Genomic DNA, 19,837 nt, shown 5'->3' on the forward strand with positions numbered 1-19,837 from the left:
CCCTTCCTTTCTAAAGGTAAAGGTAGTTTCTCCCCTCTGACTGCATTCATTTTTTTCCATTTATGCTGTTGGCGGTGGTGGCAAAAAAACAACCCTTTTTTTCCTTGTTGTCAGTTTATTTTTTCTGCCAATTCCCTTCCTTTCTAAAATGTCATGCCCAAAAAGGCCCTTGAAATGGTAAAGGTAGTTTCCCCCCTCTGACTGCTTCTGTTTGCGGTGTGGCAATGCCTCCTACCTTCCCTACAGCCAGCCAAGGCTAGGGCTTAGTGTTTGAGCTCAGAGTGTTCACTCCCAAATGTCAAGGATTGACACAGTGAGGAATGTTTTGCCCTGGGGATGAAACAGGTAAGTCAGTTGCCAATTGCCCGCTCACCTTCCATTTTCATCTACTTTTTCATTAACTATTTCTTTGCAAATCTTAATTTTTACTATTCTTTTTTTCCCCATAATCCCTATGATTATTTTTAAATACATCATTAAACACACAGTGGTGCATGCACACATAACACTTCACTCAATCACCGACTCACCAAGATATATGCTTACATGCTAGTACACACAAACACACTCTCACACAAAGCATGTCATGATAAGACATAATCTAACCCACTTCCTAAACAATAATTTTCTTATGGAGACAGGATTTCAGGCAGGACCAAAAGGATGAGTTGGAATTGAGGTCAAGATCAATTGCAGGCGACCAATAGAGTCGTTTGCATGGCCCTTTAACTCCTGATGGCGAACCTACGGATTTCCGCTTCCACTAACCCCTGCGATGCTGCTTAGATAAAGTAGGCTAGATGGGTAAGGGACCAGGGAGATTAGTAGAAGAAGACAAAGATTCTTCATGTTGTATGTCTTAGTCTTCGTATACATTTTGACGCCGCCATGTCCGTATGTTCGGTATTCGCGCTGAACAACGAAAATGCACCCTTCGTCTTGGTTTTCATGTTCGCCCGAATACGAATGCACAAGTGTAATTAAAATCACCTCCAACTATTAGAGGGGGAAGAACCTCACAAGAGTAGATATCAAGCTCTTCAGTAAAAAGTTGTCTTTAATATGTTATCTTGAAATCTATAAAAGTAAAAGCAACAGTAGTGCAGTATCTTCCAGCTTCATATATTTAAAATACTAAAAACACATGGAGACATGGACATGGAGGCATAACAAAAGAGTAATGCGAACGAGCCGAGTACAAGTAAGGAAGGTTGATACAACGTCCAAAAAGTCTCAACGCGTTTCGCCGGTTAGTCCCAGCTTCTTCAAGGAGAATTTAGTAGATAAAGCAGATGTTCCTTTGTTATGTATACTGATTTTTAAAGACGGTCGCGATATGGATGCCGGGTACGTGCGTTCTTCCGTCATTCGTTTAGGCTATCTGGGAACGTGCCTCGCCATACATGTGGCCATCTTCAATGAGGGCAAAGTGCCCTTTGTTACTCTTTCCCTTAGTTATGAAGAACTGGGACGTTATGTCGTTTTTAATAATATATTTTGCGTCCGCTTTGTCTCTCGTCATAGGAGGGAAAGAAACGAAAAGCCGTCAGCAAGGACTGTCCGGATCAACTTTCATCATGTTAAGAGAGGAATCGAGCTACAGCCGGCAGAGATGTATGTGCCCGAGCCACCAGAATAGTTATTCCGATAAATAAAGTTCTCATTCTATGTAAAACATGTTTGTGTTTGATTATTATAGCAGCATAGAGTCCCTCATTTTATTTCCATTATAAAGAGGTTGTAAATAAGGAAGAATACAACTCGGATATATTCTGATATTTGATATATATCCTGTGTATATTCAGATGTTTTTTACTGTACAGTATAATATATTAGTATACTCAATCAGTGAGTTAATGTATTAATAAATTAATTAACTAAATAATTAAGATTAGGGCTGCAACTAACGATTATTTTAATAATCGATTAGTTGGCCGATTATTTTTTTCGATTAATCGGATAAAAAAAATGCAAATATTTTTTAATTTAAAATAATGTAATAAAAAACGTACAATTTACACTTTCATCTCTTTATCGCAATGGCCTCTCTCTATTTACCTTCTTATTTTACTGACATAATAATAAAAGCTACAAGAACCCAAACACAGTGTTTCTCAAACTAGGTTTTAATACAAAGTTATTAGTAAATATTAATTCATATGTTAACTATTTTTCATATAATATATATATATATATATAATTAATAAAAACTATGAGGAAAAAAAGCCTTGTTTATATTTTCTTTTATTTACCAAACTGCCCCCAGTTATGCACATCTGACCCCCAGCTTGCCACTCTGCCCCCATATATGCCTTATACCTCCTATATGCCAGAGATTCCACTGTGCCACCTGATATGCCACTGTGCCCCCGATATGCCTTATACTCCTTATATGCCAGTGATATGCAACTGAGCCCCCGATATACCTTTTACCCCCAGATATGGCTTATACTCCCCTGATATGCCTAATATCGATATGCCATATACCCCCTATATGCCACTGTGCACCCTGATATGCCACTCCGCCCCCCATAAATGCCCCACACCGCCCTGAAATTCATTATACTCCCTGATTCACCACTCTGCCCCCCCCAGATATGCCATTCTGCCTCCCTGAAATTCATTATACCCCCCATACACCACTATAACTCACCCATACACCACTCTGCCTCCTCCCCCCCTCCCATACACGACTCTGCCTCCTCCCCCCTCCCACACACCACTCTGCCTCCTCCTAGGGTAATTTATAAAAAAAAAAAAAAAAAGTTTAAAATTAGATATAGCTCCCAGTGCGTTATCTAAGATAGAAAATATAGAGAAACATTTTCCATCAAACAAAACTCCCGGTTTCCACAGATGTGGAAAATGTAAGATATGGAAACTATGCCATTTACAGAATAAGAAAATAACCTCCTTTAAATGTTCAATAACGGCATGCACAGTAAGATCCCACATGGTGAGATCGGGGGAGGGGCATGAGGTGACGACGCACGGAGCGCGCCGCGTCTTGGGCTGAGCCGCGACACCCGCTAGCCCGACAGCTGGCACCGGACAGGAGTTAAGGGAGTCTCCGTTGGAGGTTTCCCAGCTGACCCACGCATCTCCCTGCATCCCCCCGCTTGACATTCTCTGCTTCTGCTAACGGCTTTATCCTTCTACCCTCACAGCATCCATCTCTCACTTACCTGCTACGAGCCGTTGCTGCACATCCTGCCTCTACTGCTCTCCCCTTGCTAGCTTCTTGGCTTCCCACCAATCCCTACCCCGCACGCCTCCTTCAGCCACTGCTCCCTCTGATACTGTTTATGGCTCACAGCACATTACCATTATTATAGACCACAAACAAAACTTTAAAAGATTGGAAAACAAAAGAGATCTCCTGGACTGGGAGAATTAATACAATCAGATCCTATATTTTACCTAAATGGACTTACCTTTTCCAAATGATACCACTACAAGTCCCTAAGACGTGGCTATGCATGATTCAATCTACTTTTAATAAGTTTATTTGGCAAAACAAGAAACCGAGAGTAAGTATGGCATTACTATCCATGAAAACGGGAGGGAGTTCCTAATATAACTGAGTATCACGATGCATGTATGATAGCACACCTCATGGTGTCCCAGGCAGAAGCAGTGAGAGAGGAAGTCTTTGTTACTTAGATTTGACATCTTTACCATGGCTTACAAGGCCAGGCCGAAGGGACTGGATGGATGTAGATAGATCCTTAGTGTTAAATGTATTGGCCACATGGGATAAGATTAAAAGAAAACAGGGCTTACAAAGTAGTATAGCCGAATTCCTGCATTTAGATATAATTTCAGCAAATATAGAAAATTTAAATATAAATCTTTGGAAGCAAAAGGGTATTCAAACAATTCAAGATCTATACGTGGAATCAGAATTAAAAGCCTTTTCACAGCTACAAGAACAATTCTTTCTTCCCGCAAAAGAGATTTTTACGTACTTAAGAATTAAAGGTTTCCTATCTAAATTCCAGTTACTAAAAGCGGAGGAGTTGAGCTTGTTAAAAAATCTTTGTAACCCAAATAACAACAAGGGAATGATTACTAGATGTCTAACATTCATTAAAATAAATCAAAAGCATACACCAATGAGGGCAATAGGACAGGATAGTTAAATAGGACTATCACCTGGGATGGATGGGTAGCTTCAAAACGATCAGTTAACAATGTTATACATTGTTTAAATATTAGAGAACATTTTTATAAGGTCTGTAACAGGTGGTACTTTGTCCCGTCCAGATTTGCAAAAATGTATGGTCAAACTGACCCTAATTGTTGGCGTTGCGGTCTTGATATTGGGAACTTTTTACATATTTGGTGGTTTTGTGGTCAAGTAAGAATCCTCTGGAGAAAAGTTTATGACCAAATTGAGAACATGGTAGGACTCAAATTGCCTTTTACTCCAGACTCAGCCTTATTGCATATGGATTGGCCAAAAACTTCTAAATCCACCAGAATATTGATCATTCACGTTTTACTGTCTACCAAGTTATTGATAACTAGAAAATGGAAAAACAAAAAAATGCCTAGATGGGAGGAAATAAGATTGCAAACACTATATCATTATAAAATGGAACTGGGTATAGCTAAATCCAATGCCTTTAACATTTCCAACTTCATATTATGGGAGAAGATCATACAGATATTGGAAAATAAGGCTTAGATATGATACGGGTTAACCAGTTCTGGATGCATCCCGTATTGTTTTAATATATTCTATTGTTTATGGCCAAAGGCTATTGAATATCTTACAATAGAATTATTACTATATACTGTATTGGCTCGGATATAGGCCGCACCCGGATATAGGCTGCACCCTAAAAGTTTGGTGCTTTTTTAAAGAAAAATATGCTGCCACTCTGTCCCCAAGATGCCCCCCCCACCAGACTTACCGGTGCAGACTCCACAGGGCCGACGGGGGACATCTACGCATAACGCGCATTCAATTTAAGGAAGATTGTTCGCGCAGCCATTCACCGGCAGCGGCGATGCGGGCATAAACATACTCCGCTGCCGGCACGTCTGCAAGATGTGCTTTAAAATCTCCCTTGCCGGGACTCCCCCCGTGGGAATTCCCGGCAAGGGAGATTGTTAAAGCACATCGAGCAGACGTGCCGGCAGCGGAGGTCGTTCACGCTCATCGCATGCGGCCTATATTCGAGCCAATACGGTATGTTTGTATATATTTGTCAACTTTCATGTATAAAATGAATAAAGAAAGAATTAACAAATTTAATATAAAACATTTTATTCACTGTACATCAAAAAATTTAATATACCTCCTAGAATGTAGTTGCGGTATACAGTACATAGGCCGTACATTCAGAGAGATGAAGGTGAGAGGACTGGAACATTTAGGCAATATACGCAACAATAATCCTAAACATAGTGTCTCTAGACATTGCAATAATTGCAGGAAGTTCTCCCTGGCTGATTTTAAAATCACAGGCATAGACTTAGTATTACCATATTGGAGGGGAGGAGACATCAAACATGAACTCTCAAAAAGAGAGACGAAATGGATATTTAAGTTCCAGACGTATAAAAGAGGAGGTTTAAATACAGATTTGGATGTATGGTCTACATGAATGACTACAATTTTAGAATTTAGATTTTATTATGAATTTTACATGGTCAAATAATGGACTTGATAAGGAAGCCGTTGATCAAACAATAATTAGAATGAATTAGACACATAATTAATTAATCCACAATAGATTAGTGTGGAGATATGAGGTTCATACTGAGTTGATTTTTTTAAATAAATTATGGAGCTATTAATGGCATTTATGGGTTTTTTTGGTATTTATTAAAATAAATTATGGAGATATTAAAATAAATTTAATTATGGAGATATTAATGGCACCTATGATATTTATGAATTTATAAAATATTAAATTATGGTTACTGGGAGTTTTAATCATCATAAATTATTTAATAAAGTATTTATAAATTATTTAATACATTTAATAAATTATTCAATAAATTAAGTTAAAACATATAATATGTCATTTTTTTAATTTAAATATTTAATACTGATTGTACTATTTAATTATTGGTTTCTATGGAATCATTGGTTTTAATAAGATATCTATGATCTTAATTATTTAATTAATTTATTAATAGATTAACTCACAGATTGAGTATACTAATATATTATACTGTACAGTAAAAAACATCTGAATATACTCAAGATATATATAAAATATCAGAACATCTGAATATACCCAGGATATATATATAAAATATCAGAATATATCTGAGTTGTATTCTTCCTTATTTACAACCTCTTTATAATGGAAATAAAGTAAGGGACTCTCTGCTGCTATAATAATCAAACACAAACATGTTTTACATAAAATGAGAAGTTTATTTATTTATCGGAATGACTATTCTGGTGGCTCGGGCACATACATCTCTGCCGGCTGTGGCTCGATTCCTCTCTTAACATGATGAAAGTTGATCCGGACAGTCCTTGCTGACGGCTATTGGTTTCTTTCCCTCTTACAACGAGAGACAAAGCGGACGCAAAATATATTATTAAAAACGACATAACGTCCGCAGTTCTTCATAACGAAGGGAAAGAGTAACAAAGGGCACTTTGCCCTCATTGAAGATGGCCGCACGTATGGCGAGGCACATTCCCAGATAGCCTAAACGAATGACGGAACGAAGGAACATCTGCTTTATCTATTAAATTCTCCTGAAGAAGCTGGGACTAACCGGCGAAACGCGCTGAGACTTTTTGGACATTGTATCAACCTTCATGACTCTTTTGTTATGCCTCCATGTCCTGTAAGTGTTTTTAGTATTGTAAATACCGTATTTGCTCAATTATACGACACCCCCAAATCTGAATATTAATTTATGAAAAAAAGAAAAAGCATGAATATAAGACGACCCTATAGGAAAAAGTTTTACCAGTAAATGTAAACTATGTGAACAATTTGTTTTTAATAAAAGCTATGATTGAGAAAAATATTTTGTTTTTATTTCCTTTTTTTTCAACCTGCCCCCCCCAGTTATGCACATCTGCCCCCTGGCTTGCCACTCTGCCCCAAAAATGCCTTATACCCCCTTTATGCCACTGTGCCCCATGATATGCCTTTTGACCCCCTATGTGCCACTCTGCCTCCAGAATTGCCTTATACCCCTATATGCCACTCTGGCATTTAGGGAGTTAAAAGGCATATTATGGGGCAGAGTGGCAAATAGGGAGGTATAAGGCATTTCAGGAGGCAGAGTGGCATTAAGGGGGTTAAAAGGAATTTCATAGACCACTCTGCCTACAGAAATGCCCCCCATTTAACACTCCCTACTCCAAACTTACCGGTGTTTCTGAGTCCCCGGTGCGTAGTCCGGGCAGCGTGTAGAGCTCTACGCGATTCGCGTAGACAACTTCCGCTCCAGCCGGGGAAGGTCTGTGAATGGACGCAGACAACCCCTGCTGCTAACCGCACCTCCTCCCGGCTGCAGCGGAAGTTGTCTGCGCGAATCGCGTAGAGCTCTACACGCTGCCCAGACTAAGCACCGGGGACTCAGAAGCACTGGTAAGTTGGGGGGGGTGCATAACACAGGAGGATCCAGGTCCCCTGCATCGCTGCGGGGGATCTGGATCTTAGTCTCATAGTATAAGACGACCCGATTATAAGACGAGGGGTATTTTTCAGAGCATTTGCTCTGGAAAAAACCCCGTCTTATAATCGAGCAAATACGGTATATATAAATAGTATATATACATATACAGTGGTACACTACAGCTTCTCCAATTCACCCTACACCAGTAAATTTTCTGCACTAAAATACAGTATTGCAGTATTGTATATGAAAAATGTTAAGTCACTGTCTCATTATTCAACTCTCATCAGTCTGTAACTGCTGCTACTGACAGGTAAAAATGGTGTCAGTACACTTATAAAGCTAATGCTTGTCCCTTCCCCTTGTACATGTAAATGCTGATGGGCAAGAGCAAGAATTTAAGAAAAACCAATCCATCTCCGTCTTTGATATGTATCCTCCTACACACAGTCCCTTCCCACCTCATCAAGGAGCACCAAAACTGCTTGTAATTTTGCATAAAAAATGGCTTGTAATGGCGACTACACGTGGTAATGAATGAACAAATCCTAACAAACTTTCAGTACTTTTGCAATTTATTTTCAGCAGTTTCGTCTGGGGTTCTCACTCAGATCCAGGTGGAGGATTGGACATTCCGCATGGCTACATTTACACCCTTGTAGGTAACTTTGATATCCCAAATAGGACATGGGTCTAACTAGAAAAAAATGCACAAAAATCCCACATTTGGCCTTTTAGTACCCAAACAACCCAAGACACATAGTTACATAGTTATATAGGCTGAAAAAAGACATGCGTCCATCAAGTTCAGCCTTTCCTATATCTGTTAATTTGTTGCTGTTGATCCAAAAGAAGGCAAAAAACCCCCCAGTTTCGCTCTTTCCAATTTTGCACTAACCAGGGAAAAAAATTCCTTCTTGACCCCAAAATGGCAGTCAGATTTCTCCTTGGATCAATAAGCTGTTTCCCTATAATTAAAGATTATATCCCCGAATATTATGTTTTTCCATGTATCCATCCAGTTGCAGTTTAAACGTCTGTACAGACTTCGATAAAACTACCTCTGCAGGCAGAGAATTCCACATCCTTATTGTCCTTACTGTAAAAAACCCTTTCCTCTGCTTTAGTCTAAATCTCCTTTCTTCCAGTCTAAACGCATGACCACGTGTCCTATGCATAGTCCTGTTTATGAACAGATTTCCACACAATGGTTTGTATTGGCCCCGAATATATTTATATAATGCTATCATATCCCCTCTGAGGCGACGTTTTTCTAAACTAAACAGATTTAAATTAGTTAACCTTTCTTCATAACTATAGTGCTCCATTCCTTTTATTAATTTTGTAGCCCCTTTCTAGTGCTATGATATGCTTCTTTAGAATAGGTGCCCAAAATTGCACAGCATATTCAAGGTGCGGCCTTACCATTGATTTATACAGAGGCAAAATTATATCATTATCCTGCGACTTGATGCCCCTTTTTATACACGACAATTCCTTACTGGCCTTAGCAACCGCAGACTGACATTGCACATTGTTGCCTAGTTTGTTGTCTATAACAATTCCCAAATCCTTCTCATTTGTCGTTACCCCTAATTCACTACCGTTTAGGGTGTAGGTTGCTTGTGCATTCGTTACCCCGAAGTGCATAACTTTACATTTATCTACATTGAATTTCATCTGCCATTTGTGTGCCCAGTCCCCCAGTCTATCTAGATCCCTCTGCAGCACTGTAATATCCTGCTCGCCCTGTATTACTTTACCTAGTTTAGTGTCATCTGCAAACACAGAAACATGACTTTCAACACCTACTGCCAGGTCATTTATAAATACGTTGAATAAAATTGGTCCCAGAACAGAACCCTGAGGGACACCACTTACCACTTTTGACCAGCTTGAAAATTTGCCATTTATAACAACTCTCTGTTCTCTATCTCTAAGCCAATGTTCTACCCAAGAACAAGAATTTGCATCTAGACCAATTTCCTTCAGTTTCAATACTAACCTATTGTGTGGAACCGTGTCAAACGCCTTGGCAAAATCCAAGTAGATTACATCCACTGCAACACCCTGATCGACACTTCTACTTACATCTGCATTGTAAGTTGCAGCATTGGGGTTTTAAAACCTCAATGCTGCAATTTACCCGGCACATCCCACTGGTCTCCCTCCCTGTTCAATTAGTTAAATGTCAACTAAACTAATTGAACAGGGAGGGAGACCAGTGGCATCTGCTGGGTAACATAGTAACATAGTTCATAAGGTTGAAAAAAGACCAAAGTCCATAAAGTTCAACCTATATACATATAGTGCTCCCCCACTTGAATGTTAGACACAAAATCAACATTGTTTGTTATCACCAGATCCAAACAAGTATCCTTTCTAGTTGGTGCTTGTACCAGTTGTGACATGAAGGTGTCATTTAACAGGTTCAAAAACCTGAATCCCCTTGCAGAACTACTAGTCCCTCTATCCCAATTTATGTCCGGGTAATTAAAATCTCCAATAATTAACGTGTTACCCAGACGTTCAGCTTTCTCAATTTGCTCTAACAGCTGCTCTTCCTCATCATTATTAACATTAGGTGGTTTATAACATATCCCAACCAGTAGTTCTTTTCCTTTTTTTGCCCCAAGTTGATATCTACCCATAAAGCTTCCACAAATCCCTTGTCGCCTTCAAGATGCTTAATATTTGACTTTAGCTCGTTGTTAACATACAAGCATACTCCTCCTCCCTTCCTGCTTTTTCTGTCCTTCCTATATAACCTTTTAAGTTAACTGCCCAGTCATGGGTCTCATCCCACCATGTTTCTGTTATGCCTATTATATCATATTGCTTAGTGTATGCTATTGCCTCTAGTTCTCCCATTTTGTTATTTAGGCTCCTTGCATTAGCAAGCATACATTTAATATTACCCTTAGTCTCTTGAGTTTTATGAGAATTTTTATTGATACATACCTCCTCTGTTCTGATCTTGCCCCTCCCCCATCACCACCCCCCTTGTTCTGATCTGAAGCCCCTCTCCTTTCTGCGCTATCTCCATTTTCAAGATCTCTGTGTCCCTCCCCCCTACCACTAGTTTAAAAACCCCTCCAGCCTTCTAGCCATCCTCTCCCTATTAATCTAATATCCATAACTTGTAATATTATTGCTTTCAAGAAACACGTCCAGGCTCCTTTTGAACTCTTTTATTGAGTTTGCCATAACCACTTCCTCTGGCAGAGAGTTCCATAATCTCACCGCTCTTACTGTAAAGAACCCCCGTCTGTGCTGGTGTAGAAACCTTCTTTCCTCCAACCGTAGAGGATGTCCCCTTGTTATAGATACAGTCCTGGGTATAAATAGGTCCTGGGAGTGATCTCTGTTCTGTCCCCTTATATATTTATACATAGTTATTAAATCCCCCCTAAACCGTCTTTTTTCCAAACTAAATAACCCTAATTCTGATAATCTTTCTGGGTACTGTAGTCCTCCCATTCCCCTTATTACTCTGGTTGCCCGTCTTTGAACCCTCTCCAGCTCCACTATATCTTTCTTGTACACTGGTGCCCAGTACTGTACACAGTATTCCATGTGTGGTCTGACTAGTGACTTGTACAGTGGTAGAATTATTTCCTTGTCGTGGGCATCTATGCCCCTTTTGATGCACCCCATGATTTTATTTGCCTTAGCAGCAGCTGCCTGACACTGGTCGCTACAGGTAAATTTACTGTTAACTAAAACTCCTAAGTCCTTTTCCATGTCAGTCGTCCCCAGTGTTTTCCCATTTAATACATATTCCCAGCCTGGATTTTTCTTCCCCATGTGCATAACCTTACATTTATCTGTGTTGAACCTCATCTGCCACATCCCAGCCCAAGCCTCCAACCTATGCAGATCCATTTGTAATCGTGCACTGTCCTCTATTGTGTTAACCACGTTACAGAGCTTAGTATCGTCTGCAAAGATTGATACTTTACTATACAATCCCTCTACAAGGTCATTAATAAATATATTAAAAAGAATAGGACCCAAAACTGACCCCTGTGGTACCCCACTAGCAACAGTAACCCACTCAGAGTATGTACCATTAATAACCACCCTCTGTTTCCTATCACTGAGCCAGTTACTTACCCACATACACACATTCTCCCCCAGCCCAAGCATTCTCATTTTATGTACCAGCCTTTTATGTGGCACCGTATCAAATGCTTTGGAAAAATCAAGATATACGACATCCAGCGATTCACCCCGATCCAGTCTTGAACTCACCTCCTCATAAAAGCTGATCAGGTTAGTTTGACAGGACCGATCCCTTGTAAACCCATGCTGATATGGAGTCATACACTTATTTTCATTGAGATACTCCAAAATAGCATCTCTTAGGAAACCCTCAAACAGTTTACACACAACAGAAGTTAAACTAACAGGCCTATAATTCCCCGGGTCACTTTTTGTCCCCTTTTTGAATATTGGCACAACATTTGCTATGCGCCAGTCCTGGGGAACAGACCCTGTCACTATAGAGTCCTTGAATATTAGAAATAGGGGTCTGTCTATTACATTACTTAACTCCCTTAGAACGCGGGGGTGAATGCCATCTGGACCTGGTGATTTGTCTATTTTGATTTTTTTTAGGCGGCACTGCACTTCTTCCTGGGTTAGACAGGCGACATGTACTGGGGCAGTTATCTCATCCTGCTGTATATTACCTGGCATTTCATTTTCCTCTGTGAATACAGCAGAGAAGAATATATTTAATAGATTAGCTTTTTCCTGATCCCCGTCTATAACTTCTCCCTCATTACTTTTTAAGGGGCCAACGCTTTCATTTTTAACCTTTTTACTATTTATATAGTTAAAGAACATTTTGGGGTTTGTCTTACTCTCTTTGGCAATGAGTCTTTCTGTCTCCACTTTTGCTGCTTTTATCTGATTTTTACATATTTTATTTTATTCCCGATAGCTTTTTAGTGCTTCCTCACTGCCTTCCTGTTTTAGTAGCTTAAATGCCTTTTTTTGCCATTTATTACCCCCTTTACATTTTTATTTATCCACATTGGTTTTCTCTTGTTCCTGACTCTTTTATTCCCATACAGTATGTACCTTTCACAGTGAGAATTTAAGATATCCTTAAAAATCTCCCATTGAGTGTCTGTACTCTTGTTTTTGAGGACATTTTCCCAATTTACAGTGTTAAGGGCTTCTCTTAGTTGATCAAACTTTGCCTTCCTAAAGTTCATGGTTCTTGTGGCTCCTCTAAGAGTTCCCTTATTGAAGGACAAGTTATAATGTATCATATTGTGATCACTATTTCCTAGATGCCCCCTGACCTGCACATTAGTTACTCTGTCAGGTCTGTTGGTTAATATTAAGTCCAGTAGGGCGCCCCCTCTGGTCGGGTCCTGTACCATTTGGGACAGATAATTATCCTTACTTATAGTCAGAAACCGGTTTCCTTTATGAGATTCACAGGTCTCTGTTTCCCAGTTTATGTCGGGATAGTTAAAGTCCCCCATAATAACCACCTCATTGTGATTTGCTGCCTTGTTTATTTGCTTTAATAATTGATCTTCTGCTGCTTCCATTATATTTGGTGGCTTATAGCAAACCCCGATCAGTATTTTATTATTTTTCTTTCCATATATTTCTACCCATAATGACTCCACATTATCATTTCCCTCACATATATTCTCCCGCAGTGTGGCCTTTAGGCTGGACTTTACATAAAGGCAAACTCCTCCCCCTTTTCGTTTTTTCCGATCCTTCCTGAATAGACTATAACCCTGTATGTTAACCGCCCAGTCATAGCTATCATCCAACCATGTCTCTGTTATACCCACTATGTCATAGTTTTCTTCAGACATTATTAACTCCAGTTCGTCAGTTTTATTGGTCAGACTTCTGGCATTAGTAAGCATACAATTTAGAGGTGTATGGTTTTTTCCCTATGAAGCCTATCCCTATTGACTATTCTAACCCCTCCCTCCGCTCCACCCCCAGGTACATTTATAAGCCCCAGCTTTCTATCTACACTATCTTCCCCTTCTATATTGTAGTTTCCCTCCCCCCCTTTACCTAGTTTAAACACTCCTCCACCCTTCTGGCCATCTTCTCCCCAAGCACAGCTGCACCCTCCCCATTGAGGTGCAGCCCGTCCCTACCGTAGAGCCTGTATCCGACAGAGAAGTCGGCCCAGTTCTCCATGAACCCAAACCCCTCCTTCCTACACCAGCTTCTGAGCCACTTGTTTAGCTCCCTAATCTCCCGCTGCCTCTCTGGTGTGGCACGTGGTACAGGTAATATTTCAGAAAATACTACCTTGGAGGTCCTTGCCTTAAGCTTGCTACCTAAGTCCCTGAAATCATTTTTAAGGACACTCCGCCTACCTCTCACTTTGTCATTGGTGCCAATGTGCACCATGACTACTGGGTCTTCTCCAGCCCCCCCCCGTAATCTGTCAACCCGATCCGCGATGTGCCGAACTCGAGCGCCAGGCAGACAACACACTGTTCGGCGACCCCGGTCTTTGTGACAGATCGCCCTGTCTGTCCCCCTAATAATTGAGTCCCCCACTACCAGCACCTGTCTGGCCTGCCCTGCGCTCCTCCTTCCCTCCTTACTGGAGCAGACACCCCTCTGGTGGTCAGAGGCAGTGACTTGCTGCAGTACTGCTAACTCTGAACTAACATCCCCCTCATCTGCCAACCGGGCAAACTTGTTGGGGTGTGCTAGATCAGGACTAGCCTCCCTGGCGCTTTTCCCCCTACCCCGCCTTCTAACTGTAACCCAGCTAGCTGCCTGACTGTCCTGTACCTCCATCCCGCTATCCTCCCCCACCTCTACCCCCGAGAGAGCTTGCTCAGTGAGCAGCAGACTCCTCTCCAATGACCATGACCTATGCATACCTATGCATGAATGGCATCATTGCACTCAGGAAATGTTGATGACCATATTTGGGTGTTTAGCTGTGGTATACACCAGGGGCTGTAAATTCATGCCTGAATTGCAATGTGCGTGGGGAAAAAAACACAGAAAATACTACCGCTGTGAGGATTTCACCCTGCCGGCTTAGATCCTATTTTATACATTGCTATGGCCACCACTAGTGGCCACCCTTCCCTCTCAGGAGCACCCGTTTAATTATTTCGGACAGCTGAGCCACTTTATCTGGATGTTAGCTCTGCCTTTAAATACCTGCCCAGCACCTCAGTTAATGCCTTTTGCATTGTGGTGTTTTCAGCGTTGCTGTTTTTCTGCTTCCTGGCCCTGTTCTTTTCCTAGCAGTGCTCTGTTGGATTCTACCGGTTTTTACCTAACTCCTAATCGAAGCTATTAAAAAAATGAAAATTTGCGACTCTGTAACAGTACAAAACTGTACACTGGCAGTAGCAGGCAAATGTACTAACGAAGGACTGCTTGGGCATGCAGTAGGTACACAACTCCCTGGTTTGACTTACTATCTAAACTAAAACGTTAGTTTAGATAGTAAACTAGTAAATTCTGATTGGCCAGAGTAGAAAAAGTAAGGAAAAAACCCTTGTTGGACCCATCAATCACAGCCATGAACATCACTAATACCATACACCTGTTGTTTTGGGGTTTTTTTTTGGCTACTTCTACCTATGAATCATGTATTATGTACCCTCCTACACACAGTCCCTTCTTTGCTTCTTGAAAGAGCGCAAAAATCAGTTGTAATACTGCCAAAATAGGAGAAAAAGAAAAGGGTAATCTTAACTAAATTTCAGAGGTTTTGCCATGTGTTTCCTTTGTTGTTGGGGACCCTCATCATTAAAGGAGATTCATACGAATTTTAACAATATTTTGTGATGCAGCTCTGCAATACCTTCTTTGCTCCCACCAAGTTTTAACACAACCGCTTTTGAGTATCATGCTCTCACTTAAAACTTCTGTGCACTTTATGTGTGTGTAAACAGTTTGTATATCAGTGAATATATGATTTGTTTTGCTTATGTTAGGTAAAAAGGATACAACTGTAAGTCAAATGCAAGTCAATTCTGGTCAATCAAGTTAATCCTTAAACAGATTGAACTAAATTATGCCTATACTCATTGTCCCCCGTAATGTTTCTGTTTTACAGACATTCAACATACAATAGTAAAAATGTTTTAGCTGCAATCATTTATACCAATCTTTATTCTAAAAAACTGGTTTTGAACAAATATTTGATATCTTGCATTTTATTAATCTCTAAATAATATTAATTCTATCATTTTGGATCTTGTAATCATTATTAACCTAAAGGTTCTGCTTGCTTATGAGATACAGACATCCACAAGGCTGTCCCTTGTCCCCCCTTTTTTATCCCCCCTTTTATTTTTAATTAGGATCCTGGAACAAATACCCTCATTTAAATACATTTCTTCCGGTTCTCTTGAGTGGCAGGTTCTAGCATATCCCAAATATGTCAAGGGTCCAAAAGGAGGACATGGTTAAAGGCATGGAAGAAGCAATACCACTTACCTTGCTCATGGAATCATCTTACAATGTATTGATACAGAATGCTGGGATACAACATCATATCTCAATGCTTTGCTTCAATACATTGCCTGGTGATCACATAGGTAATGTAATTGAGATCTATGCTGCAAAAGCACAGACTGTGATCTATATTACAAATCAGTAAAATATCCATAGGCAAGGTTTCAAGTGGTTCTGTCTGTTAAGCTAAAAATCTAACAGCTGTTAATTAAGTGTTAGTAATCCTACCAGAAAATAAATAGCACCTGGTGTCCAGAGGTCACATACTTGGTGCCAAAAGGCTCTAGTTAACCCTTCCAATACCAGAATTACTCATAGTGAAAAAATGTACATCAGATCACTCTGATCCTTTTTTTAAATTCTCAAAAATCTCAATCAGAACACAAAGCTATAATAGAAAGTTACAAAATAATCACTGAAGATTATCTCTCAACATTTCAAAATGTGAAAGAGGGACACTTTTTTTTAATCGCTCTCGCACAACTCACCAATACAAGCAATTGCACTTTACAAAGTCGCACTTGCATCGCCACTTAAAACACTCTTTGTTTTTGTCAGCACAGTCATGCATATTAAACATAATCAACACATTGAGTTGAATTCCCATGATGCTCAGCCAGACATACTACTTCCATGATGCTGGCTGAGCATCATGTGAAGTGCAGTTACCAGTAGATAAAGATGTAGATGTTATCTGTGAACTACATGTTTTTCTCAGCCAGCGAGGTGTCCACCATGATGCTAGCTGAGCAGATATTTTTGTTTTTATAAAACAATGCTAATTTTGCCTCCGTCCCAGGATCCTACCTTTCTGGCCAGGGGGGAGGCTCATCTGGCTGGCAGTCATGTGGAGGGACCAGCTCCCTACATGCTGTCTCTCACTCCTCGTCAAGGGAGGGGCGGTAGTCAGGAAGATTGGTCGAGAGAATCCAGATTTCAACATTTCGACGTTACATTACTATAGTTTACATTACTATGTTTAGATATATTGGTACGATATTATTCCATTGTCAGATACTGTTATGGTTTTCTCTTTTATTCCAGCATATAATCCAGTGGGTCTGGAAAGTTTTTTGTTCATGATCCTGTTCCGGTGTTGTCGAAGGTTGACAGAAGGCTATCAAAAGGTTTACAGATTGCAACTTGCAACTTTTCGATTTATTTTTTCCTGCATTCAGCTACATACCAAAGGAAGAGGAGGCGGTCTTACAGAGTTGGAGTTATATTGTTAGGGATATTAATGAGACAAAATAGGCAAAACCAATATTTTATCACATACGCAAAATAACGACGCTATCAAATATTGTAGTACCACATCCACAATATGAATTTAAGGAGATACCCTATATTTTATCTCCGATCCTAAATTCTTTCAGATCGCCGAAAATTATAATTCAAATTAGATAGATATCGCCACGATAGTCAATCAAAAATATTTATTTATTGTGAATACAATTTATAAAATCTATATATGGGTCACACAGTGCATAATATAAAACACAAAGTTCTTAAAACATGTCAAAATTGAATCAATTTAAATACAATATATTATCGATAGTTATCAATATGAATTAGTACTATATGAGTCTAACACACAATTAATTTCCAGTCCACTCAGCAACCAAAAATTTATAATAATCAGGGCAGTAATAAAAATATCACTATCTCTCTAATATTAGTTCAATTAATATAACAAATTAAAAACTAATTTAATAATGTCTACGAGTATTAGTGAAATTCCTAATAGATGCAAATGATGTCAAACTTCATCTATAGGTAAAAATACCTTTTCATTATTGTTATTATCACGGGTTATAAGCTGCAGTCTCACAAGCCGCCATATACAATAATGCAATATAGTACTTCCCAGAAACAGGGAATTCTATACGAAGAAGACAAAATTCATCTCTATTCAGAATAATAAAACAATTATAATTACCACCACTTGTTGCTGTTGTCCAACTGGTACTTGTAGAAGTTAATCCAGGTTCATTGGCAAGAAATTAAGTGGAAAAGAAAATAACTTTCTACCAGTTATATAGGTTAGAACTCAAAGTAACTCCAAGAGTGAAATATGGTGCCAGAATCTTAAGATTCCAATTCTCTGGGGTAAATTTGGTGAATAAGTCCGTCCGGGTCTGTCTGTTTCAGGGTGCGATTTTTTTTTAAGGTCCGTTCTTTTTTTTTTTTAATTATCCAAGACATAAGCTTAAAAACAGAGCTTATTATCATAACCTCCACCTCTTGATTGGAATTCTCCAATCATAACGGTGGGTTTTACCCATTAAAATTAGGATTTCTACTCATATTTACACCGTTGTAATTTCTTAATTTACCTGTGAGAGACGCTCTGGTCTCAGAATTAACTTAAAACCATTACATATGTGTTTGGAATTTATCCTTGGTCACCCTAATCGCCAGGTGTTACCTCCTAGATAGTAACTCAGGCCTTGGTAGTCTTACCATGTATCCCCCATTCCAAGTTACATTTCTAAAGATATGCAGCGTCTACTCCTTAACTTTCTCATGGAAGATAACATTAATTGTATCATATATACGCTGAAATATCATTATACATGAATACTCCTTTGTTCTCTATTATAGAGGGAACAAACACAAAAAGAAATCATCACTACATGATTAAGTAAAATAAAATGGCTCTGACTCCATTTTGTGTTCATGTAAAGTACAGAATATATGGAATACATGTTTTCTATGATAAAATATCTGACAATATGTGCTAGGAATGTTTCTGATTGGTTGATTAGTTTACATGTTTTTTCTCCATTGCTGTTGTGAGGTTCAAGAAGGAAAGATATGTAAAATATTTGCCTCCTATCTTTAATCCCTTCACGACAAAGCTGCTGTGGCTTTGCAGCATCCACGGAAGCCTCACAAGTGAGGCTGGCCGTGGATCATGGGAGGAAAGCCCTCCCACCCAAAAAATGGCCGCCGACGAACCAATCATCAAAAATGGCTCCCGGCTAAAACAGACAGTGTTGCTGACATGCTTCATAAGAGCAAATACAAGCACCATCAGTGAATGGCATTGCCGCCACTGACAAGATGGTGGCCCCAACTGCTAACTGTCAGAGTTCCTCCTGAGAACTCTCAAGCCCCCCATGCATCGATGGAGCCCAGCTCATTAATCACAATGTATGATTTGATGGGATAAACTGAATGGCATGGGGTACCATTGTACTCAGGAGATGTTACTGAGCACATATTCAGGTGTTGTTTGACAGGGACATATACTAGAAGCGGTAAATTCATACCTGAACTAAAATACATGTGGAAAAAAACACACAAGAAAATACTACGGCAAACTGTAACAAAGGCTGGTGGTAAAATATGTGCGTGGAAAAAGTTAAAATACCAGCATTTGAAATTCCCAGGGGTGTATATTTTTCAAAAATATTTGATTTGATGGAGTAAATTGAAATGGCCGGGTTCAAAGATATCCCAAATTGGATATGTGGGCAGAATTTTTAACATGTCAAAGATCCAGTTTAAAAAATACACACTTCCCAAATTTGGCCTTTTAGTCCCCGAACAACCTAACACATGCACGTGGGGTGTCACTGTTCTCAGGAGATGTTGGGGTGTTTGACAGTGACATACCAGGAGCGGTAAATTTATACCTGAAGTACAACATATGTGAAAAAAATTAAAATTACTACCATAAAGTTTGACAAAGGCTGGTGGTAGAATTAGTGCATTCAAAGGGTCAAAATACCAGCATTTG

This window comes from Sceloporus occidentalis, unplaced genomic scaffold (assembly GCF_023333645.1).
Source record: "Sceloporus occidentalis isolate IW3139 unplaced genomic scaffold, rSceOcc1.0.p SCAF_70, whole genome shotgun sequence".
Lineage (NCBI taxonomy): Eukaryota > Metazoa > Chordata > Lepidosauria > Squamata > Phrynosomatidae > Sceloporus > Sceloporus occidentalis.